The 24,290-nt window shown below is 42.3% G+C and overlaps 1 protein-coding gene across 2 annotated transcripts in view; it reads left to right on the top strand.

Annotated features, from left to right (window-relative positions):
* The window catches only part of Fndc3b (fibronectin type III domain containing 3B), a 274,961-nt gene that overhangs the window by 157,834 nt on the left and 92,837 nt on the right, over positions 1 to 24,290 (top strand). The gene's annotated exons all lie outside the window — the stretch shown is intronic.

The following is a 24,290-nucleotide window of genomic DNA, read 5'->3' as shown; positions in this document are numbered from 1 at the left end:
GTGGGGGGGGGGGGATTGTGGAGGCGGAGGTGCCCTAAAGTCTACCTAAGAGCATCTCATTACCTGGGTGCGTGGTTTATCTGCTAGGAACTACTGAGTGGATCTTTCTAATTGGGTCCTTAGTAGGCAAGGCTGTTGTGTCATCTAATTTTTATTCATACTTTGTGGCAGAAACATTACTTTTTCATCACATGTCACTTAGTATCAATAACAGACGTTGTGTGTGTGTGTGTGTGTGTGTGTGTGTGTGTGTGTGTGTGTGTGTGTGTGTGTGTGTACATGTACATTCCAGTACTGGGGCTAGAGCTCAGAACTTGTGCCCTAGCTTAGCCTTTTCACTCATGGCTGGTGCTCTACCACAGCTCTACTTCTGGCTTTTTCAGCAGTTAATTGGAGATGAGAGTCACAGTTTTGTCTTCCTGGCTAGCTTTGAACCTTGATCCTTATGTCTCAGCTTCCTGAGTAGCTAGGATTGCAGGCCTGAGCCACTCGTGCCTGGCTGAATCCTGAATTAGTAATTGCTGGGTTTTACAGAGCTTGCTTTCTGTTCGAACACCTTTTCCTCTTTCTCGAACAAATTGTTGGATAGCTTGTGGCTCACTGTTGCTGATGACATATGAGTCCCTAGCTCCTTCAGAGAAAGGTGAAATTGTGGTTTTCTTAGAGCTTGAGGGTGTGACATGGGCAGAAAACTGTTGGGACTTTGGTGACTGCCATGCTTGGCTTAGAATCAGTCTTTGTCCTTTCTTAATCAGTGGTTTTATTATTCCCAGAATTTCTGTGTCCTTGCCTCTACAATGGGCAAAAGGGATCTGAGGATCATTATTAAATATGAAAAATACGAAGCTCAGCTCCTAATGTTTTCCTGTGACGGTAACCCTCATTACTGGACTATTCTTATTATCTTCCTCACCCTAGCAGTGGCTCCATTCAAAGCACCACATGTCAGCCAAGGGATCTATCTGGTTCTCACCACAGGCATCCCACCCTCTCCTGGCCCCTCACTTCCCACCACCCTCTCCCTTTTCCCCCACCCTCTCCTGGCTTCCTACTTTTCCCCCACCCTCTCCTGGCCCCTCTCTTTCCCCTCCTCCTGCAGATGCTTTCTCCTGTAAGCAAGGCACTGTGCCATGCTAACACTGCACCCCTGGGACACTTCCCCCCCCCCCCCCCCCCGCGCCCCCTGCATCTAGGCTGCTCTGGAAGGGTTTGAGACTGGGAATGAACCCCAGCCCCTGGATCTATTGCATGAGTTGTGCCAGCTCTCCCTGGCTTTTCCTGGCTTCTTTGTGCAACCCAGCTCCAAGAGAACTCAGAAGCATAGCCTCCCTGACCCTCCTTTATCACGTCTTATCCTTGGGGTCTTTGTAAACATTGCTCATAAGCCTCAACAGAGAGACCCTGTGCTCCGGCCGATCCTTGAGGGACCTCCCCGAAGGCCCCTTGTGCATTCAAATCTGTGATTTCTCCAATCCCTGTTCCTTGTTATGGCTACAACCAGATCAGATCTGGCCAGGCCGTTCCCTAGCTGAGGACCTGCGTGGCCTGCTGTTGTCTGCAGGATGCTCTCACAGCAGCAGCCCAATTCACCTGCCTCCCAGGGCACTCGGGGCTCCCTCACACCCCTCCTTCTGCCCCAGCACTCCTGTGCCTCATGAGCTTTCCTTGCTCTGGTGTTCCCAGATCCTCTATCTGCAAATGCCAGCTTCATCCTTCATGAGCTAACTCAACGGATCCCTTCTCAGGGGAAAAGCACGCAGAAATGTCTGCCTCCCCTCCTGCTCCTCCTCCTTCTCCTCCTCCTCTTCCTCCTCTTCCCCCTCCTCCTCCTTCCTCTTTCTCCTCTCCCTTCTCCTTCCTCTTCCATCTCCTCCTCCATCTCCTCCTCCATTTGATTTTAGATCATAGGCATCGAATCCACAGATGTATTAAAAAAAAAAAAAGCTTCGTTGAGGACCCATTATCAAATCATATAACAAATTACCTATCAGGCATAGTGATAGAGCCTGTAATCTCAGCCTGGGGAGGGTGAGGCAGGAGTATCTCGTGTGTGTGTGTGTGTGTGTGTGTGTGTGTGTGTGTGTGTGTGTGTGTGTGTGTGTGTGTGTGTGTGGTGGAATGGAGAATGATCGTGTGTAATATAGAACAAATAATTTTACTAGGCTTCAATTTCCCTTGTGGAAAACTGAATGGATGAGTTAGTTCAGTGATTTTCAAAATCTCGCCCACAATGACCTTCTATCTCTCTTTCCCTTTTGTTTTCACTCTTTTGTAGCTCTCTAGTTCAATAGACTATTTCACCATCAACCTTGTATACACACGTGCACCTTGGAATTCCTGTGGTTTCAGGGGGACCATGTATCTTTGTCACCATCTACAGCCATTTGTCAGGGACCCGGCCGTAGCTTAGGCCCTGGCCACTGAGAATGTCAGGGCAGCAAATCCGGCCACTTGCAGATTTACCCTTCCTGCCTTTCCCAGAACCACAGCCTGTGGAGGCTTGTTTCCGAGGTTCTCTAGGGAGTGACGAGCCCACTAACCCTTGAGAAATGCTGGCTCTCTGAAAATCAAGCGATTCCCAGCCATGGTGGGGAATGGGAGGGGGTATGCAGTTAAGATACATGATTCCAGATAAAGCCTATTCCTTGTCTGTAACTAACTGTGTGTGACACGTTCCCAGGATAACTTCTAGGGTGAGAGTCCCTTCTGTGTTACAAAGATGTAGCAGCTTATGCACAACCTTCTAGAACTCACTAAGCCACATTTGGGGTGGGGGGTGGGGATTGGGAAACTGGGGCAAATGGTGAGAATTCCAAATATAGAAGAAAAAAGAACATAGAGCAGACTTGGGGCATTTGACCTTTGGGATTGTGAACAATTCAGAGACTGGAGCAAATTCCAGCACATAGAGTCATACTTTGTGACTGTAGCACTGAAAGGCTTGAAGAAGACATTATTCCTGCATATTTGCCCTTTCAGAGATGGACCGTAGCCTCAGTAGCTTTATTACCAACTGTTCAAATTCAGATAATTTCTCAGGTGTTCCTATCTGATACTTCTCTCCCCCTGCATTTTCTGACTGCTCAGATGCCTGAATCAGACAGAAGTGACATTTACCCCAAAACTAGTTGAAAAGTTTCTTCATAGTAACAATTATTCATAACAAGCATCATTGCTCTAAGTTGAGCATGACATTTTCCCCTCTAAAGGTCTGGGGTTAGGACCACTATGGGTCCATAGTCTGTACTCTTGTTGAATGCCATGCCGTGGGATCTGGGATGGATGGCCAAAGCCACCTGTGCAACCCACAGTGGCTCTCTTTGTTTGCAATGACGTGCATGATTACAGTAGGGCCTGGAATGTGTTTTTCCTGGAATGTCTTGATCTTGGCTCCCTGTGAGAGATAATGCTGGCATTTTTCTGTTTAAAGTTGGATATGCAGTAGAGATTTGTACTTCACTAGCAACTGCTTTCTTCTTTCTCTTGCCAGCTTTTCTATCTTTTGAGCACACATCCTCCCAGACATGCTCAAACAGGGTCTTCAGAGCACTCAAGACAGTTTGGGTCACGGATTATAGACAGGGCCCCCAAATAACTGCATTAGAAACTGTCATTTCTACATGGAGTTCCAATATTGCTTCATCTGAGTGCCCTCAGTTGATGATAAATCCTGTGTTTTCTCCTGTCTGATGCTGCCTCTGAATCCTGACCCTGCCAGAAGTATTAAGAAAACATGAAAGAAAAATTAAAAGTGAGCTCAGGTCCTTGGAATTCAGCCTTTTCCTGCCAAGTACAGTCGGAAAGTGAAAACAGTCCACACAAGTCCAAATAGCTTAACACACACACACACACACACACACACACACACCAGCCCCCCCCCCCCCCCCCAAAAGGACAAAAATGGATCCCTGGATGAAAATTCAAGTGGCAGTCTTCTTGACAGGAAACTGGACGATTAGCAGCATCGTTCCATCACAAGAGGGCTGCTAGGTCGTCCCTTCTGGGCGGCCTCAGAGAGCCCGGGGGCTTGTGGACTCAGTGGAGTTCAGGGTCTCACAGCTGTCCGTGCGTGGGGTGCACAAGATGATCATGTAAGGGGCAGAAAGTCATTCTCATGGACTGTGTTGCTCATTAGCACATGTGCTTGCTGATGTGGGTATTACTTTTTGAGGCCTAGGGCTGGGGAAATAGACTATGAATAACCTTTTCTAAAAGCCCAGAGTGTGCCAATTTCCCTTCTAACTTCGGTGTTAACTTTACTGGTGCAGAGTCACATTTGACAGCAAAGAAGGAACTGGTGGCTTAAATTGTCATTAATGAGTAGGTTACAAAGTGGTCCTTATCAATTTGCCTTTCTTCCTTGTAGTGTTTTTCTTTTCTTAAAAAAAAAAAAATTGGCCAGTATTGGGGCTTGAACTCAGAGTCTTATAGTCTCTGGGCTACTTCTCTACCACTTGAGCCACAGCTTCACTTCTGGCTTTTTGGTGGTTATTTGCAGTTAAGAATCTCAAGGGCTTTCTTCCCTTTGCTGTCTTTGAACCACAATCCTCAGATCTCAGCCTGCTGTTGCTTGGATTACAGGTGTGAGCCACCAGTGTCCTTTCTCCATATGTATATATTTGTGGTCTGGAATGTTTTAAAGATGTTAACTATGTGATTCTTTTTTACCAGGCAGGGAGAAATATTCTTGTCATGTCAATTTCAGGAGCCTGCATTAAGTCATATTTGAAGCTGCAACATGCTTCACCTAAATAGAAGAAGACAGCATGTGACAAGCTTCTTTGGGTTTCCTTTGGAAATGATCGTTCCACAGAGGTTTGAGGGCAGAATCTTAATTAGTTTCTACCCTATGTAGCACTTAGCTCTCTGGAGCCATGCTATTTTCTCTGCCTTCAGGCTTTCTTGGGAAGTGATCAGAGCAGCATTTAGATGAGATCAGTACCCTTGTTTGACCAGAGAGCCCGTTAAACATCAGGTATATGTGATGATAAGGTGTGTTTTTGGTAGAGCTGTAGCCTTCAATTTCATTGAGTTGAAACTCAATGTGTGTTGCTCTCTGGCTTGGTTCAGTGGAATCTGAAATGTATCTGGGTTAGAGGTTGCCACCACTGTCTGGCCATGCTGGTAAGGTAGATCACATGCGAGCTGGGATTGACATGTCCTCGCTCCGTCACGTGTGAGCTGCATGCCCTTGAACACGATCATGAATCTCTTGAAGCTTCTTTTCCTCCATGTCTATTTAAAAATAGGAGTAATTAATAGTGCCTGTTGCAGAGGACCAACATAAGCGCTTAAAATGATTTCAGACACCTAGTTAACATGAAAATTTTTCACAGTGTTCAAAAGCTGGGCACTGGTGACTCACACCTGTAATCCTAGCTACTCAGGAGGCTGAAATCTGAGGATCATGGTTCAAAACCTGCTCAGACCTGAAAGGCTGTGAGCCTCATTTCCAACTAACCAGCAAAATGCTGGAAATGGAAGTGTGGCTCAAGTGGGAGAGTGTCAGCTGTTAGTGAAAACATCAAGTGACAGCACAAGGCCCTGAATTCAAGTGCCAGTACTTGCGGGGGGGGGGGGGGGGCAAGACAAAGACCAACATTCAGGTACTGGTGAAGGAAAACCATGATTTTTCTGGTTTTGAGAACTGTGCAGTGGGTCAGGGTGGAAGAGTGAGTCCTCCCAAGAGTGAGTCCTCCCTCAGCAGTCGGGGGAAAGACAGAGTGCCTGGAGATCCGAGAGTGTTTAGAGGATATCCTCCATGACCCTTGCCAACTCACAGCCAATGTGGTAGATGAAATGCAGGCCTCTCTTCTTTCCTCTGCCTCTTCTCTGAGCTAGCTATTTCTTCTTTTTTCCTTACTTCCGTCCTCCCCTCCCTTTCTTGTGGTGGTGGGACTTGAACTCTAGGCCTGGGCCTGTCTGTCCTTGAGCTCTTAAGCTCAAGGCTAGTGCTTTAACACATTGAGCTGCAGTGCCATGTCCAGTTTTCTGGTGGTTAATTGGAGATAAGAGTCTCCTGGACTTTTCTGCCTTGGCTGGCTTTGAACCGTGATCCTCAGGTGTCAGCCTCCAGAGTGGCTATGATTACAGGCATGAGCCACCAGTGCACGTGCACACACACATAAACCAAGGAAGCAAAGACGGATCAAGGGTCGTGGAGGCTGCATGTGGCCAGCCTGCAAGGGAAAAAGCATTTCTTTTGATTCTCTGTGTGGAAGAGGCTCAGCATTCGTGCTGGAGTTCTGTTTCCCACCATTCTGCCAACATGGCTGTCGTGGCTTCCTTTCCCTCATTGATCCTAGGATCATTGATTCTAGGATCCCTGCATAAAGTGCCATATGAAGGGGCTTTTATATGACCAGCACCACACTGCACACTTGGAGTGAGTTGCCAACATGCTAATTTCTAGGCCATGTTTTCTGCCATGACCACTCTTGGCTTTCATTGTAAGTTTAATTTGACCAACGAAACACACAGTATAGCAGGCGGTTTCAGGTTTGCGAGCCATAACGAATCCTTGAAATTCACAATAGACAACACAACAAAAGCAGTGAATGTGATTTGCAGCGCAATGAGTGCTCGTGCTCTAGTTTACTGGAGTGCTTCTTCTTTACTTCCAGCACTAGACTTTTATTTTAGAAAACATCTTCTCTCCCTTTCCCCCATCACCCTCCCAGATGGCAGCCCCATCGCAGGCGCGGGGCTTCTGTCCATGTGGTGGAATGCTCAAGCAGGCCGGAACTAAGAGGAGATGATAGTAGAGGGAGTGATGGCTCAGGGAGACCAGGACAGAGAGGGGAGAGAAATGAGGAATGGTACCTTGCAGTAAAAGGGAGTGGTAACACCAGAGCCAAGCAGCATGGAAAGAGTATATCTGTGGGCAGGAAAATTTGGTAGACTGTGGAATAATGATAATTTGGAAAGATGAGGCAGAAAATAAGAGGTTTCAGGGCTTCATTTCATATAGTCCACCCCCTCTCCTAAGCTAACATAACATTTTCCAGAGTGTTGGGGTGGGGTGGGTGAGTACTGGAAAGGCTTTTTGCCTTCTTGTAATCAGTGAGCCTTGTTACCAGCATATACACTTTGAATAAATCTTAATGTGAATACAACCTCCCATTTCCTATTTTGTCTTTGCTGACACTTTTCTGATGCCAGAATACATTATTTGATAAGCAAATTCTTTAGCAAAACTTGGGAAGCATAGGGCTACACTGTGCTGAGGTGTGGAGCGTTTTGAAGTCACTCAAAGTTACCGATGTGCAGGTATAGTGTTTTGATGTGCTTAAAGCATTGAAATTCAGATTTTTTTTCCCACCTTTGGATTCAGTTCGAAAATTCAGCCCAAGAAAGAGAGTTCATTTTTCCCTTGTCTCTGTGATGGTGTGAAATTGTTCAAAGCAACCTGCTGTTATTTAGTTGAAGGATTGTTTGAAATCCTCTTTCAAACAGACTTCACTCACATGCTACCTTTACATACAACAAGAGAGTGTCCCTGTGAAATGCCATTTGTCTTTCTGAATTAATCTGACCAGCCCCATGAAAGCAACATGCAAACATGAGTGGGTGGGGAAAACTAGCTCTACCAATGATTTTTTTTGGAAAAAAAATCTTTCATAAATGCTTTTATTACTTCATTTACACCACGAACTTGCATTGACCTACTTGCTCCTATTATTTGAAAAGGCACATTATATGCAATGCAGTAAGAGTCTTAAAACCAAGAAGGATAGGAAAACTGCCATATTTCAAGTTTACTGAGTTCCTCAAAACTATTTAAGTGTCTTGCCAAGCACATTTTAATAAGTTCAGGAAGATTTATCTTGCGCTGGAATGTTGCTCCAAAGAACTCCACAAGGTAGCAAAATGTCTTGAAAGTTCTGCTGAAAATCAGGGGTTCAGACAAAAAAAAAAAAGGCTATTGGTGTCTCAATTATTATGACTTGTTTTTTAAGCACTCTGACTACATTTACTGTATTTATACTACTTACACTATGGGATGATGGCTCAAAAGTAGGTTGTAGAGTTCCTCATTGGAAATTTGTATTTTCATCTCATTGAAGATTTTCCACTTCTGTGATAGATCTTAATCTTAAGTGAGCATAGCGATCTCAGAACCATTAAAACATCGTGTACACATATTTCATGTGTTGGTCATGGTGTCTCTTCACATGCTAGTATTTCATAAAAGAAAGTTTATCTTTCAGGTGGTAGAGATATCTGTATTGTAGACTCAGTAAAACTTCTTCCAGTTTGACGGGTTCTCTGTGCTTATGTACCTGTTGCCTGCCCTTAGTATTGTTTTTGTTATTATTGTTACTATTACTATTAAATTGGCTCTAGGGCTTGAACTTAGGGTCTGGGCACTGTCCCTGAGCTCTTCCACTCAAGGCTAGCACTCTGCTACTTTGAGCCACAGTTCCACTTGCAGTTTTCTGGTGGTTATTTGGAGATAAGAGTCTCACAGACTTTCCTGGGCTGGCTTTGCACTGTGATCCTCAGATCTCAGCCTCCTGAGTAGCTAGGATTACAGGTGTGGACCACCAGTGCCTGGCTATGCCAATTATTTTAAGTAATACTAGGAGGTATAGCTTCAAATTCATATTTCCCCATCCTAGGAAAGGAACCTACAGTACTCTGTGTGTTAGCCTGTCTTTTTTCTTTTTATTTGAAAATAAAAATAAAAGGGTTATAGTCACATAAGTCAAGTAAAGGGTACATTTCCTCTTGGACAGTCTCACCCCTTGCCTTGCTCTCTCCCAGATTCCCTCCTATCCCACTCACAAGTTGTATAGTTCATTTTCAGCCTAGTGTCCACTGAGTACTCTTGCTCTACTTCTCCACTCTTTGTCCCTCCAATTCTGTGCCCCCCTTCTTACATTCCCAAAGACATATAAGCAAACAAGATAAAAAGAAAGAGAACACAAAACAGCAAGAAAAGAAAAACTCATTTCCATTTCTTGGGGTTTATTTCGATAAGTATGAATTTGTATGATCAGAAGCATGTAGGCATTGTGCCTTTCTGCTCCTGTCTTCAAGATGTCAGTGCTCAGTGATCTCTGGGAAGTTTTGCACTAAGAAAGGCTTTCACTCTTTTTTGTTTTTCTTTTATGTTCTTTATTCTTGTTTGTTTATGTTTTTCATTCTGTAAATTCTCGCCCTTACTGTGTCCATCCCCATTCTCTATGCCTGACTTCTAATACTAACTGTGTTCATCATTGCTGATATAAACAGATGTTTTACTGACTCTCCAAGTTGTTCACTTACTCACTACTGACACATTTTCATTTTGGAGTGAGTAAGGACATAGGGAAACTGTAGTTAAGAAGAATATTTCCAGCATTAATTTTTTAAATCCTAGCTGTCAACTCATGTACTTTTTTTTTAAGGAAGAAAGATTGTTCTTCCAAAGAATCTTTCAAAAAGACTCATAAAACTTTTTTTTTTTTTAAAGCTTTTAATGGCCAGCCACCAGAGGTTCATGCCTGTAATCATAGCTACTCAGGAGGCTGAGATCTGTGGGTTGCAGTTCAAAGCCAGCCTACACAGAGAAGTTTATATGACTCATCTCCAATTAGCCACCAGAAAACTGGAAGTGGGGTGTAGCTCAAGGGGTAGAACACTAGCCTTGAGTGAAAAAGGTAAAGGATAGTGCCCAGGACCTGAGTTCAAGCCCCAGTTTCAGCACCAAAACAAGCAAACAAATCCCTTAATGAACCTATTAGTCGTTAAACGTTAAATACTCTACAAGAAAAATAGCCTGAAGGCTGTTATGATTAGATATCTGTTAGAGGTGGAGCAGTTTTTTCCTCCAAGGGTCCTTTATTTGCATATTTGTAACAGAATTCAAGGGCAGTACAAAACTACGGACACTGACAGATTCTGTCTGTCCCTTCATGCACCAAATGATTTTGGGGGTCCTTATGCAACCCACATGCCCATGATCCCCACCCCTGATACAGATGCAGTGTGATAACTGGCTTAATTTTGAATAGGACTTACGCGGAGCCTGTAGTCCTATATGTCAACTGGATGATAAGTCCTCAAGTCCTGTTCCCTGCCTTTGACTTTTTAAATAATACATTGCTTGTTAAAATCAACTGGTATCTTAAAAGATTTCCTTTCTCACTCTTGAATGAGTGTTTTGCCTAAAGAAGAGAAACAAATGATCTTTAATTCTACATAAGAGAGGCACTCTTACCTCTTCTACTAAACTTTAATTCTAGTAAAGGTGGTATGAAATATATCATGTTGTGAATGTATGTATGTATGTATGTATGTATTAAGCATATATGATTGACTTGCTTATTCATCAGCAAGTGAGTGAGACAGATTAGTCAGAACTGTGAGTTTCAAATATTGTAAAACACCCCCACACGGAAGGTTGATGAAAGTAATAAAGATGGGACGCAATGAAGCAAGAAGAAATATGTATGAAAAAGGCCAGATGCTGGTGGCTCACAGCTATAATCCAAGCTACTCAGGAAGAAAATCCCTGTTCAAAGTCCATGACATCCTTATCTCTAACTAGCAAAAAGCTAGAAGTAGAGGCATGGTTCAAGTGCTAGAATGCTAGCTGTGCTAGAGTGCTATCTTTGAGCGAAAAATCCAAGTAAGAGTGTGAGGTCCTGAGTTCAAATCCCTGTACTGGTGAGAAAGGGGGGGAGGGGGAGAGGGAGAAGGAGAGGGAGAGGGAAAGAGATTTGAGCCAGACAGGAGGATGAGGATGCAGCTACGTTCTGCCTTATCCACCATGATCTTCACATCCGATACACATAGCAGAGCAGCCACAATTGGGAAATAGAGAAGTCAGGGGTATGGTGAGTCACATGACTGTGGGTTCTCAAGCCTGTTTAATTGTGTAATCCACTCCTGTGATAGGAGAGGACCTTACTAAAGGCAACACAGGCTGTGGGGTGATGCATTACTTCTCTAAAGTTGTTTTCCCCACCTTACTTGTGAATTTAGAGCTGCCTAAGGCATTTAGCTTTGCCCAGAGTCTGGAGCCTTTTCATTTTTTGCTACATATGTGGTTTTTCCATAAGAGGATCTATCAATCAGAGTGCATCCTATGTTCTGCCAACTCCTTTTGGAACCAATTTAAATGAGAAAATAAAGGAGTGGTGGGGGCTCTGGGGGGAACTAGTGAAGTATGTCTGCTAAACTGTTTTACTATTTGAGAACAGTTTTGGAGACTGAAATACATTTTCCATTGAGTAGAACTTGCCTTTTCTTATGAGCCACATTAGTGGAAATATGTTGAAATCTTCAATGTAGAGAAAATGACCTAACTGCTTTTGGTATTATCCACCGTCAAGAAAGATGATACACACTCTTCACTGTAATATATCACTGATCAGCACACTGGAAAACCAGAATAACTTCAGATTGCAGTTCAGCCGGCAGATCATGACTCACACTGTGGGGTCTCTAGATTTCGGAGCAAGTATACTACTGACGGTAGCTTTTTGCTCAGACATTTTTCTCAGATAATGTGTTCCTGTCACTTGTGTTATGCATTTTGATCATATATGAAAACAAACATAGGTCTAGAATGATGATTTTTTTATATACAGCAAATACTACACCTCTGTATACTCTAAACAGCTCATTAAATCTGATTTTTCCCAAATTTCCTCCATTATTGTAGTGTTTACTTTGTAAAATGTGTATGCATTTGGATATATGAACATTCTGGTAGGATTTAAATGTGCAAAATAGACTTATCTCACAGTTAGTGTCTCTAGTATAACTTTTGTCCCTTCCAGTTTATTCTCCACACACTAGCCAAGGACATTTTGTTTAAATTCCCTCCTCTTTCCTTTTAAACTTAGCATCCAATGCAAAAATCTTTATTCAGGTTTTGAAGTCTTCATGTAGGCCTGGCACTAGTGGCTCATACCTGTAATCCTAGCTACTCAGTAGGTTGAGGTCCGAGGGCCCTAGTTTGATGCCAGCCAGAGCAGACAAATCCAAGAGACTCGTATCCCCAATTAACCACTGAAAATTCTGGGAGTAGAGCAGTAACTCAAGCTGTAGAGCACTGTCCTTGAGCAAAAAAGCCAAGCAAGAGCACAAGGTCCCGAATTCAAGCCCTAGGCACACTCATGTGCCTGTGTACACATACATGCACATACATGTCCCCATCTGGTAGTGGCTGCTAGCTACCTTCGCGACTCCAATTGATCCAGCCAAACCTGCTCGAGACGTTTTAGCTTCCCTCCTAGTTAGGATCCCCTAACAAAGAGGCCTCACCTGCCTAGGACCTTCACTCTTTCTGTTCTCTTGAAGAGTTCTCTTCCTTGGCAAATTGCACATCTTCCTGGCATTACCTAAGTGGTGCCGGGCCACAGAAGCCATCTTGGATTACTTCTGCCACGTGTCTGTTCTTTCTGACTCTCCCTAGTAACTGACTTCATCAATTCATTTGTGTATGCTGTCTATAGTCTCCCCTGCCAGAAACAGATTGGAGCGAGCAGGAGTTCAAGTACAGAGCTCACCCAGTGGAACTTCCAAACATCTTTTATAGATAATCCAATTTGCTGAATTTGCTTTTTACACAAGAATTTCTCATTTTCTAAGACTTGGTTTAAAATACAGAATTCCATTGCAGTTGGACAGAGTTACCAGATAGTTTACTGTGTGTGTTTGAATGCCAGAGTTGGCTAGCACATAGAACCATCAGTATAAATTACTTATTTGAGGAACTGAAACACTGGGTAAAAATTCACTGCTAAGCCTTATTTCATCCCACAAATGAAGGCCTTTCTTGTCAATGAGGTCTTGTACCCCCTTCCTGCCAGCTCAATGTAGGAAACTGTCAGCACTCATCACCAACTTATTAATAAGGATGAGCCTCTCTTGGTGCCTGTAGTCACTTTTGGTGGCCTAGTATTGTTTCTAATATTAGCTTTTACCCTCAGGTAAGATTTGGAGTTTTGTGGTTTTGCTTATTTAACCTTTATTGTGCTTCTTGTACTTCTACAAATTAAAACTTTCCTAAGGAATTAGTGTGTGTGTGTGTGTGTGTGTGTGTGTGTGTGTGTGTGTGTGTGTGTGTGTGTATGTGTAAAATTACTGGGGCTTGAATGCAGGGCCTGGATGCTGTTCTTTAGCTTTTTCACTCAAGGCTGGTCCTCTACCACTTGAGCCACAGATCCACTTCCAAATTTTTTTCTGGTTAATTGGAGATAAGCATCTCATGGACCTTTTTTTTTTTTTCCCCTCCATTTGGCTTTAAACTGTGATCCTCAGATCTCAGCCTCCTGAGTAACCAGGCCTGGCACACTCAGGTGTTTTTGCCTGCCTAGCAACAAACATATGCCATAGAAACTGATTCAGATATTTATCTAGACTATTAATTTCCTTTGTATAGTTTGGGGATGCTCATAGCCACCAGCTCTCAGTAGTTTTGATTTCACTAACCTTTTTATAAAAATTCCAGTAAAAATGATACACTACTGGGCACTGGTGGCTTACGCCTATGATCCTAACAGTTCAGGAAACTGAGATCTGAGAATCACATTTCAAAGCCAGCCCACCAGGAAAGTCCATAAGACTCTTATCTCCAATTAACTGCCAAAATAGCTGGAAGTGGAGCCTTCAGCAAAAAAAACTCAGGGACAGCACCCAGGCCCTCGGGTTCAAACCCCAGGACCAGCAACAAAAAAAACCCCAACCATTCGGGCTGGGAATATGGCCTAGTGGTAAAGTGCTCACCTCGTATACATGAAGCCCTGGGTTTGATTCCTCAGCACCACATAAACAGAAAAAGCTTGAAGTGGTGCCGTGGCTCAAATGGTAGAGTGCTAGCCTTGAACAAGAAGAAACCAAGGACAGTGCTCAGGCCCTGAGTTCAAGCCCCAAGACTGGCAACAAAACAAAACAAAACCTAACCACTAACTTTTGTATTAGCCAGCATCTTCCATATTCTAAATGGTTTCATATGCTCTTATTCTGTTGGAAGATGAAAATATTCTTTTCTAATTATTGGGACTTGCTGCAAAAATCTGAGCTTTTGACCATTTTGTGTCATTTCCAGAGACTGCTGGCCCACTGTACCTAGGTTGCTCTGCCAGCAAAAACAAGCTCAGCCGGTCACCATGCTTTTAGGAGCAAACTTTTGAAGTAAACTTTAGGTCTGGGCCACAAATCAAAATGGGGAGTCGGGGCTGGGAATATGGCCTAGTGGCAAGAGTGCTTGCCTTGTATACATGAAGCCCTGGGTTCGATTCCTCAGCACCACATATATAGAAAACAGCCAGAAATGTGCTGTGGCTCAAGTGGTAGAGTGCTAGCCTTGAGCAAAAAGAAGCCAAGGACAGTACTCAGGCCCTGAGTTCAAGCCCCAGAACTGGCCAAAAAAAAAAAAAGCCCCCAAACCCCCCCAAAAACGAGGAGTCATCATCTTCTAGATGGTAACGGAGTTCAAGGCAGAGGAGGAGGGTCTGCTGGGAGAATTAGCATTCTGAATGCATGCTTTACCAGATAGTGAAGGTGCTAGCATTTTGGAGCAAGGGCTATCCCCTCAAGGAGGTCAGTGAGGCCTTGGTAATAGCATTGTAGGTGGAGAAAACTAGGTTCTCTCTCTCTCTCTCTCTCTCTCTCTCTCTCTCTCTCTTTCCACCCCCCCCCCTCCCTGTCTGGCGTCAACTTGGCCTGTGCACTGTCCCTGAGTTTCTTTTGCTCGAGGCAAGTACAAGACAAATACTCTATCATTTGATACCTGGCACTGTTTGTGTCTTTTTCTGTGATTCATGGAGATAAGAGTCTCTCAGACTTACCTGCCTGGGCTGACTTTGACCCTTGACCCTCAGGTCTCAGCCTCCTGAGTAGGATTATAGGTGTGAGCCACTGCTAACTTTGTGATTCTTAACCCAGTATATAAGCTCGTCACTAGCAGAACACACCTGAATAGGAAGCAAATCCTGCAACTCTTAACTGTCTATCATTATTTGGGTCTAGATCATCTTTGAAGTTAAGCAGAGACTGGCTTTAAAAAAAACCCAGCAGTTTGAACTGAAAATATAAAAGATATTATAAATGTGTATACCTCAAAAGCAGGTGTCCCCAAACTCAAAGAGTCAGAAGTCATTCCTTCTCTTCTGCTATACAGTATCAATATGAGATAGGAGGCAGAAAAAGCATTTTGGTGCTTAAAAGTAATAAAATATAGTACTCTGAGTCTTGATTGTGAATGAGCACCTGGATTCTATGGGATCCATCACAAGTCTTAGGCTCTCTGACCAGAACCCAGAGACACAGAGGTGGTGGAAGTTCCCATAGGGAGGCACAGCCAGGTGTCCAGGCATCTGAGATGAAGTAAGATATGCTCTTGTTATTTTATTTCATTAATATCCATCCATCTGATCTATTTATTTTGCTGGTCTTATGCTCAAACTCAGGGCCTGGACACTGGTCCCTTAGCTCTTTCGCTCAAGGCTAGCACTCTTTCTCTTGAGCTACAACTCCACTTCTGGCTTTGTTTTGGTCCTTAATTGGAGATAAGAGTCTCCTGGGCTATCTTGCTGAACTGACTTTAAACTGTGCTCCTCATATCTCAGCTTCCTGAGTAGCCAGAATTATGGGTGTGAGCCACCAGTGCCTGGCTGATCTTTTTATTTTGCGTGTTGATTTTTACTTGTTGTAGGAAAATTTTGTTTTTATGTTTCAGAGGAATATTCTCTATTCCTTTGGGCTTTTTTGGAAGAGAGCATAAAACCGCTGAAAACCCAGGGGGATCATATTGGAACCTACTTAATTCCTTCCTTCCCACACACTCCATCTTCTCATTTCCTTTCACTGCTCAGAAAGTTAACACCTGCTGGTGAAATCAGCTTTGTGCTGCTTTCACTGGAGACTAATGTCTCAGAATCAATCCTGGCAACCAGTATAAAAATGAAATTTGGAAGACATCTTGATTCTCATGGACTTGTGCAAGCTGAAGTTATTATAGAGAATTAGGACCACAGCTGGTGAGCAGACGGAAAGCTTATAATTTCACAATCTTAGGTAGTCATAACCCCACAACTGCTCAGAACGCCTTTGCTTTTTCTCTCATTTCCTTTATCTTGCTGGAATAACAATCTTGTTTATATGTGATCATTTAATTGTTGGAGGGTGATGGACTTTACTTACCAGGTTTTTTATTGGGATGGACTCACTTCTAATCAACTCCCTGCTCAGAATTTTAAATTAGAAATCAACTATTTTAATAATTGACTCAGCAGAGGCACAGCAAGAAAAATTTAAAAAAGACTAAGACTTCTGTTTCATTCAAAAGGTAGAAATGGATTGGAAGTTTAAACGATGAGGACTAGTTCACAGTGATTGCAACTGGGCAGTTCAACTTCTTGCTGGAAACCCTGGAAACAATCCCTTTTTCCCCCAGCTTTTTGTGTCCATTTCAACAAGTAATTCCTGTTCTGCGTACACAATTCACCTAGCCAGACCTTCTTCAGTGGCTCTGCTGCCCGGTTACAAGTATATGCTCTTTATAATCTTCTGTGTTCTGCTTATAGGATATAATAAGTATGATTTATGTATGATTATGTATGATTTCTGGTCCATTTGTGTTTTCTCCAGAGAAGAAATTTCTGCCCAGTGACTGTTAAGGTCAAATTAGGGATGCCATTCAGTTAACATGGATTAGTTGTTCTGTAATGACTGTTGCTTTAAGGCAGATTAGAATTAGTTTCCCTTACCCTGTTTATCAAGTCCTTATCCTTCCTGAAGAACTCAGAGAAATGGCTGCTATCTTGTGCAAATGCTAAATGTGTGTTAAATATAGAGAAACAGCTGGCATCGGAAGGCGGCTGAGCTGTGTGGTTGCACTCTGTACTAGCTGCTAGGGAGAAAAACAACACAGAGACATTGCAGGTGAAGCAATCCCGTGAACAGCTGTAGGTTATGGGCCAGCAAAATCTCTGTCCTTTTGGAACCAGTGTGTGCTTTTTCTCCAAAAGCCACAGTCAGCTGCAGAAAGATTTCAACGTGTTTTGTTTTTGTTTGTTTATGCCAATACTAAGGCTTGAACTTGGGGCTGGGCACTGGGTTCTGTCATTTAGTGTTTTTTCACTCAAGGCTGGCACTTTACTGCTTAAGTTATACCTCCACTTAGCTTCTTTCTTTGATAGTTAATTGGAAATTAATGTATTTTCCTGCCTGGGTGGCTTTGAACCCCAATCCTCTGATTTCAACCTCCTGAGTATCTAGGATTACAGTCATGAGCTACTGGTGACCATCTTATGTGTTTTGAAAGTGATTATTGCTTGCCACTTAGTGTTCTGGCTTGAAACCATCCTTAATGCTGTATTTTTATACAGTGGTGTATTTGTGTGTGCATGTCTGTGTGTGTCTGTGTGTGTCTGTGTGTGTCTGTGTGTGTCTGTGTATGTCTGTGTATGTATAGGGAGACAATACTGTGTTGCCAATACATGGGCCCAAAGCAGTTGAAAAATTACCATTTGAAGTGTTCTCTTCTTAGACTAGCTTGTGAAATAAATTTTGGTAGCTTCTCTTTGGATTTCTAAAATGAGCTTCTATAATTGAAGGTGATAGGTAAACAGTAGTATAAACTGTTAATTAGCTTCTGCTGTAATTATTTTGTACCGAAGCAAGGGGCCTACCAATCTTATCAGCTGACAGTTGTCTCTAAAGTAAAATTGTTTTCATCATGGGCTCAGGGGAACCACAATCTGTGCCTCCTGTGTAGCCAGGATGACGGGCATGAGCCCTGTTTTCCAGCTTCTAAACCTTTTAATTGGATTTTTTCAAAAGCAGAACACTAGCGTCATTCTGAGAGTAGAGGATAGTATACCTTCAGAGGACCTTTGTAAATCCTGCACCATATTTGAATAAGAACATCCCATTGGACAACAGAGAACTGTCTGCATGGCCCATCCAAGATAAACTCTTTTATATAGAAAATGGAAGTGCTTAACTTCTACATAATTTTATGGTATACTTAAGATGAGGCAGAGCAAGTTCCATATATATAACTTTGGCATAGAGTAGGAGACTTGCAAACAGGAATTCTTTAATGTTGATTTTGAATGTGTGGGAGTCTCTGTCATACACATGTGGGAGAATAAGATAGAAAACTTTATGAACCAGGGCTGTGGTCTGCAGAGTGGACCCCACTGCTGAGACTAGTATCTGGAGTGGCATCTTCTCTGTGGACAGATCTGACGGGGGCTGAGTATTTTTGTTTTAGTTTACTTCTTAGATCAGTGCATTTAAAAGATGGCCCATTTTCTTTTCTGGGCTGGAACAGATGGTGCTGTTTTGATCATCTATTTTTCAGAAGTAAAATGTTGATTAGGAAGAACAAGGAATAAACCACAACTAGATTGAATTAAGAGCAGAAATTACACAATTCAAGACAAGCCAAATATGTTTGATGGTTTTTTTGCTTAAAGTTTCCTATAGTTCATATCTGGGTTTCTATAGTTCTGGTTTGGTGCATTTTAAGATGTGCTTTAAGGTGTCTTTTAGGATATTGGTTTGTTTTTACTTTACTTTCTTTCTACTTCTAGTCCCATTTAAGTAAGAAAATTCTTGGGCAAGTTAGATAAAATCAATGTTATAAACATATTTCCCTTTAGGGGCACTTTCCATTTTCTTACTCTTGACCACATAATATTAAGACAAAACACTTAGCAGAAGACAAATGTCACAAGCAGATGGACACGGGGTGTGTGAGGGGGGGAAACCAAAGGGACAGGGGCCTCTTGGCTACACTTGAGACAGTCTCTCAAACAATAGTGATGACAATGGGAGATTCTACATCTTAGCACATTGAATACAAAAATAATGTGAATTTGTAGATATTTTTAAGTGAGATGACAAATTGGACATGGTTAGAATGCTACAACTACCAATATAATAAAGATCATCACTGTTTTCTCTTAGCCATTTGTTCAAAGGGTTAAAAAGTAGCTGCATGCCTGTAATCCTAGCTACTGTGGAGGATCTGAGGATCTCAATTCAAAGCCAGCCAGGGCAGCGAAGGCCGTGGGTCACTTATCTCTAATTAACCACCAAAAAACTGGTAGTGGCACTGTGGCTCAATTGGTAGGGCACTAGTTTTTAGCTGAAGAGCTCAGAGACAGTGCCCAGGCCCAGAGTTCAAGACCCACAACCAACAATAACAAAAAAAGGTGGAGGGAGTACTCCAGCCGTAGAGGAAGATGGTATGTTGCACCTCAACCAATGGATTCAAACTGAGCATCACTAAATGATTCAAACCACAGGGCAGTTTCCCCTGTCATAGGACAGGAAGTACATAGTTACACAATTCTTGCCAAAGGATTTCAGTCTGTATCTAATCATGAGGAAACAGCCACACAGTCCCTATAGGGGTGTATTTTATCAGAAGACTGGAGAGACTCTGCCAGAGTTAACGTCTTCATCAAAACCAAAAGCTCAGTCTAGATCCTTGGTTGGGTCTTGGTTGAGGGGAAAAAAATACTAAGACTTACTGGAATACATGGAAACTTTTAAAAATGGATTATAAACTTGATTTTATTCTATTTGTGTTCAATCTTTTAGTTGTAATAATGTTATTATATAGGATGTATTGTTCTCCAGAAAACATGATAAACATAGGGATGAACTATCATGAGAAGAGAAACGTGTATTCATATATATTCTTTTTTTGAAGTGTAAGTGGTGTGTGAGTGAAAGATGGAAAGGAAGGGAGCGGGGGCAGGGATATATAAATGTATTGATACGTGAAGAGTTGGTTAATGCAAGTGAAAAGTAGTTCTTTGTTAAGTAGCTTAGGTTACTATAACAAAATGTCATAACCCAAATGGCTTAAACAATAAATACTTGTTAGTTACAGTTTTGGAGACTGGAAAGTCCTGGATCAAAATGTAGGTAGATTTAGTGTCCAGTAAGGATCTGCTTTCTGATTGAAGGAGCTTAACCGACTTCTCATGATCTCAGATAATGGCAGAAAGTTGCAGGCTTTCTCAAGATTTTTTTCTGTACAATTTATCAATTATTATTACCATTAAACAGTTGTGCAAAGGAGTTGCCATAAATAAAGCAGTTTATACATACGATATGTCTTTATCACTGTCGCCCTTTTAACAATCTCACCCAACCCTACCTTACCTACCCTTACGTTAAATGAAGTTAAATAGGCCCAAATAGACAAAATACAAATGTTTTCCCTTACGGGAGCTAGATTCAGCTTAAAAACTCATAAGTTAATACAGTGGTTGGTATGAAAACTTGTAGAAACGTATTAACGGTAATATGGTAGATTCAAGGGAAGATCTCAAATAGTGTAATTCTTTAGGAAGCCAAAATCAAAGTTCAGCTAAGTAAAATACCAGGAAAGTGGTACTGGGGTCAAAGGCAATGAAGAGAAGAAGATCGGAGAATTGCAGACACGAATCCAGTGTATATCCTACAAGATCAAGACTTTTTTTAAGGACCTTAATCCCGTGGATAAAGGAGCCATCCTTATGACCTCATCTAATCCTAATTTCTTCCCAAAGTGCCCACATCCAACACCATCCCATATGAGGGAATAGGATTTCAACATAAGAATTCTGGGAAGACAAACACTTTCAATGTGTACCAGCATTCATAGTACTAATATAGCTTTTCTGTAGGCTTTCAATATTTTAAAAGACATATACTTACCTATCATCAATTTTGCATAACATTTGCATTTGCAGATTCTCTGCAAACGAATGGGAATATCTGTTAAACTTAAAACACAGACACCCCATGAATGAGTGAATATATAGCTACTGTCACCTTTAGACATTTCTCGCCTAGTGACTGGAGCTTGCTTGTGCTCCTTGCTGATTTCCTATGTAGGAGAATTTGTGTCATGCAGTTACGACCTTTCCATATTCCAGAACTCCAGTGAGATACTGTGAGCGAAGCTCTGGATCTCATTCTTTCACCAGCTGATGAGCTGGGTTCTGGAGCTAGAGTCTGAATGTCCATCTCCCAATAGCTCAGTCATACAAAGACCTTTTAAAGAATACTGGTATAGAAACTTTTACGTTGCCTTAAAGAACGGTGCTCAGTGAATGCTGCCTGTCCATCCTTACACTCTTGCAAAAATAATGAATAAGTTACTCAAAAAATGTTTAATGTAGCGTGCCAAGATTTAATGCAACAACGTATAGTGGAAATGTGTGTAGATGCCACAGCAGAAAGAAGTGCATAAATTTTAATTACCTTTTAGGTTTTTCTCTCCTGTGATTAGCAAAATTGCTTTCCTGGTACACACCCAGGGAGGGCCCCTGCCAGCATTGTTGGGTAATCATGGAGTTGAGCCTCCCCCCCCCGCCCCCCGAATAAGCAACTATATCTAGCATGACTTAGTTTGATGGCTGGTGTTTGAGACAGGCTCACCAAACAATCATGTCTACTTAATTCTTCATTTGTGTGGGATATACTAATTGTTTCTGTCCATTTCTTTGTGCATATCTGATTTGGCCTTCTTTTAAATCTCACATAAAGAACTGGACATAAAGTCAAATAGTAAACAGAACCCTAATATAGTTGACATCAAAGATGGTGGTCAAAAGACAAATCTTGAGTTGGTATAGGAAATCACAAAATGCATCTGGTACTTTCCATGGAAGATCCAAACTTGGTACTTCTGGGCTTCTTATTGCTAAGGGATTGACAGCCTCTTGCCTGAGGGGCATTTGCCCCTGTTCTAGGAAGACTTTGTGCCAAACCGTGAGTCAAGGAAAAAAAAAATCATTCTTTCTATTGAATTCCAGAAATAGCAACACAAGCTGAGAGGAAATGAGCCCCCGTTGTCCCATTTGCATTCTCTGGCCATCCCTCCTGTCCAGCTGGCGTTCCACCTGTGAAAGAAATTCATCTCTCCTTTCCCTCAGGTTCCAGAATGGATTTGGAACCCAAGCCACCTTGCAAATGATTTTGTAGACTGGAAGGCTCACCTGCCAGCGACTTTCTTTTGCTGTGTTCACAGCTCAGTATTCCCTAGGATAGCCTTCAGGGGTTCAGATAGAGTAATCTCTTGAAGACTGGCTAAATAGTAAGATGCTTAGTTGGGGGGGGGGTAGTGGAGTTACTGGGATTTGAACTCAGAACCTCAAGCCTGCTAGGATGGTAACATGCTGCTGCCCTGCCTCTAGCTCTATTTTTCAGGATAGGATCGCTCTTCCTGCCCACGAGTGTACTTGAGCTGAGTTCAGCCTCCCTCTATTGGGCTTTTCTACCAGGACTGTCTTGAAGTGTGATCCTCTCAATCTCAACCTACCACGTAGTGTGGAATGACAATCACTGTGTTTACATATGGATTGAAAAGGGGTCTTGTGAACTCTTCTTCCCCAGCCTTGAACAGTGATCCTCTCTCATCCTCCAAAGTAGTTAAGATTTATTATACTGACATTTTTTGATCAAGGTTTTTGATATCTAAATATATTTCTAAAATATTTTACCTTTTGGGGGATTGCTTGCATAATAAGTTATGCATATATATATATATATATATTTTAAATCAATTTTAGATGTCTTTAGTGTTTAAGACCATTACTTGTAGGATGGTAATCACTAACTGGAAGAACACTGTTAATTAATCCAATTTTTATATGCATTTACTGATTCCCTTATTTTCCCTTATTTAACACAAGGGAAGCAACTATACAGCTGACAATAGCCAATTACATTTCTCATCGAAAAAGCATCTACAAATTACTCTTAGTGTTTTCTTCCCTCCTCCCAGTTCATTCTAGCAGGCACTAATAGACTTTAGCTAGTTTGTCTTTATTGTTGAACATGTTTTTCTTTTTCAACCAAAAGTAGTTTTTTCTGTTCATTTAGTTCTTACATTGTCTGCTATCCCCCTCCCCCTCAAAGGCTGTGCATATTCACAATCCCTCAGGTTTTTTAGATTTGTTCAAGACAGTAGATCTGTCAGACCGTTGGCCAATCTGGGAACGCCATATGATGTTGTGACGGGAGTATCTGCCCACAAACCTGGGGATGTGAATTAGAAAGAAGGTTCAGAGAGAACCCAGCCTGGTGTCATGCCATAGGAATGAGCACTCTCAGCATGAATCCATTCTATAGCTAGCAGCCAGTGTGCAGTTTCACTGCCTTGCTAAGAAGGAAAAAATGTGAAACCAACCAAAGAAGAAACTTGTGTATATAAAAGGGGGTATTTTAATGAGTTTAAACTTTACAGTTATTCAAACAGTCTGAACGTACACTTCTTTTGGAGCAAATATGAAAAGCATTATTTATGCCAAGTTCAAATTTCAAATGACACATCTTCTTTCTATGTGTGTGGTTTGGGAGTTGGGCTCTCCCCCCACCCCCGTATTAGCTTTGATGTGTATTTTTATTTTTGCCTTCCCTTTGCTTTGTTATCATAATAGGAACATTGTTTTGGGAGGAAGAAAGACATGAATCTCTGAGCTGATCCCCACTTTGCTCTTTCTTGACATTTCTAAATGGGTTGCTTCTTGGTTCATTGAGAGTTTTCCTGTTTATTACTTTAAAAAAAATGTCCCACCTCTAGAGGGGGCCTGTGTCTGCAAAATGGCATGTGCCTTCCTTCCCTGCATGGACTGCTCTCCTGCTTTCCTGCTTTACCCACTAGCTAAACTCATCTGCAGGAATCCCTCCCTCCCTCCCTCCCTCCCTCCCTCCCTCCCTCCCTCCCTCCCTCCCTCCCATCCATGAGTTTTAATACTGCATGTCAGCGTATAAATACAATGTGTCTTGATCGGTGTCACCCCTTCCATCACTCTCCCCTTCTGTCCTAACCCCATCCATTCCCTTATGTTAAGCCTTATTAGACTCACTGCACACCAGGGGGAATCCATTCTATGGGGTAGCCCTGTAGATAAAACAGAGAGAGCAGCTGACCTGTGGCCTTGCACTGGTGCCTTGCATTTCTGTCCCCAAGCTAGGACATCTCCTGTTCAGTCGTCACAGGCCAAGTTCTTCTGTTTCTCTCTTGTTTTTTTTTTCATTTTGGGGGAGAGAATTAGCTGTTCTTCTTTTGTCCACTGTGTGTGTGTGTGTGTGTGTGTGTGAGAGAGAGAGAGAGAGAGAGAGAGAGAGAGAGAGAGAGAGAGAGAGAGAGAGAGAGAGAGAGCACTCACAAGCAGGGTTATGGCTGCTCTGATATAACCTCTGTTCATAGAGGCAAGCTCCAAAGCTAATTATTTCTTCAAAGGATGATCGTTGATTGACTGTACTTAGTGATAGAGAGGTCAGAGACTCAGTTAACTCATAATTTAGGTAATAGAGTTGTGGATTTTGGCATTTTC

This window comes from Perognathus longimembris, chromosome 5 (assembly GCF_023159225.1).
Source record: "Perognathus longimembris pacificus isolate PPM17 chromosome 5, ASM2315922v1, whole genome shotgun sequence".
Taxonomy (NCBI): Eukaryota; Metazoa; Chordata; class Mammalia; order Rodentia; family Heteromyidae; genus Perognathus; species Perognathus longimembris.
This window is presented reverse-complemented; position numbering and strand designations above follow the sequence as displayed.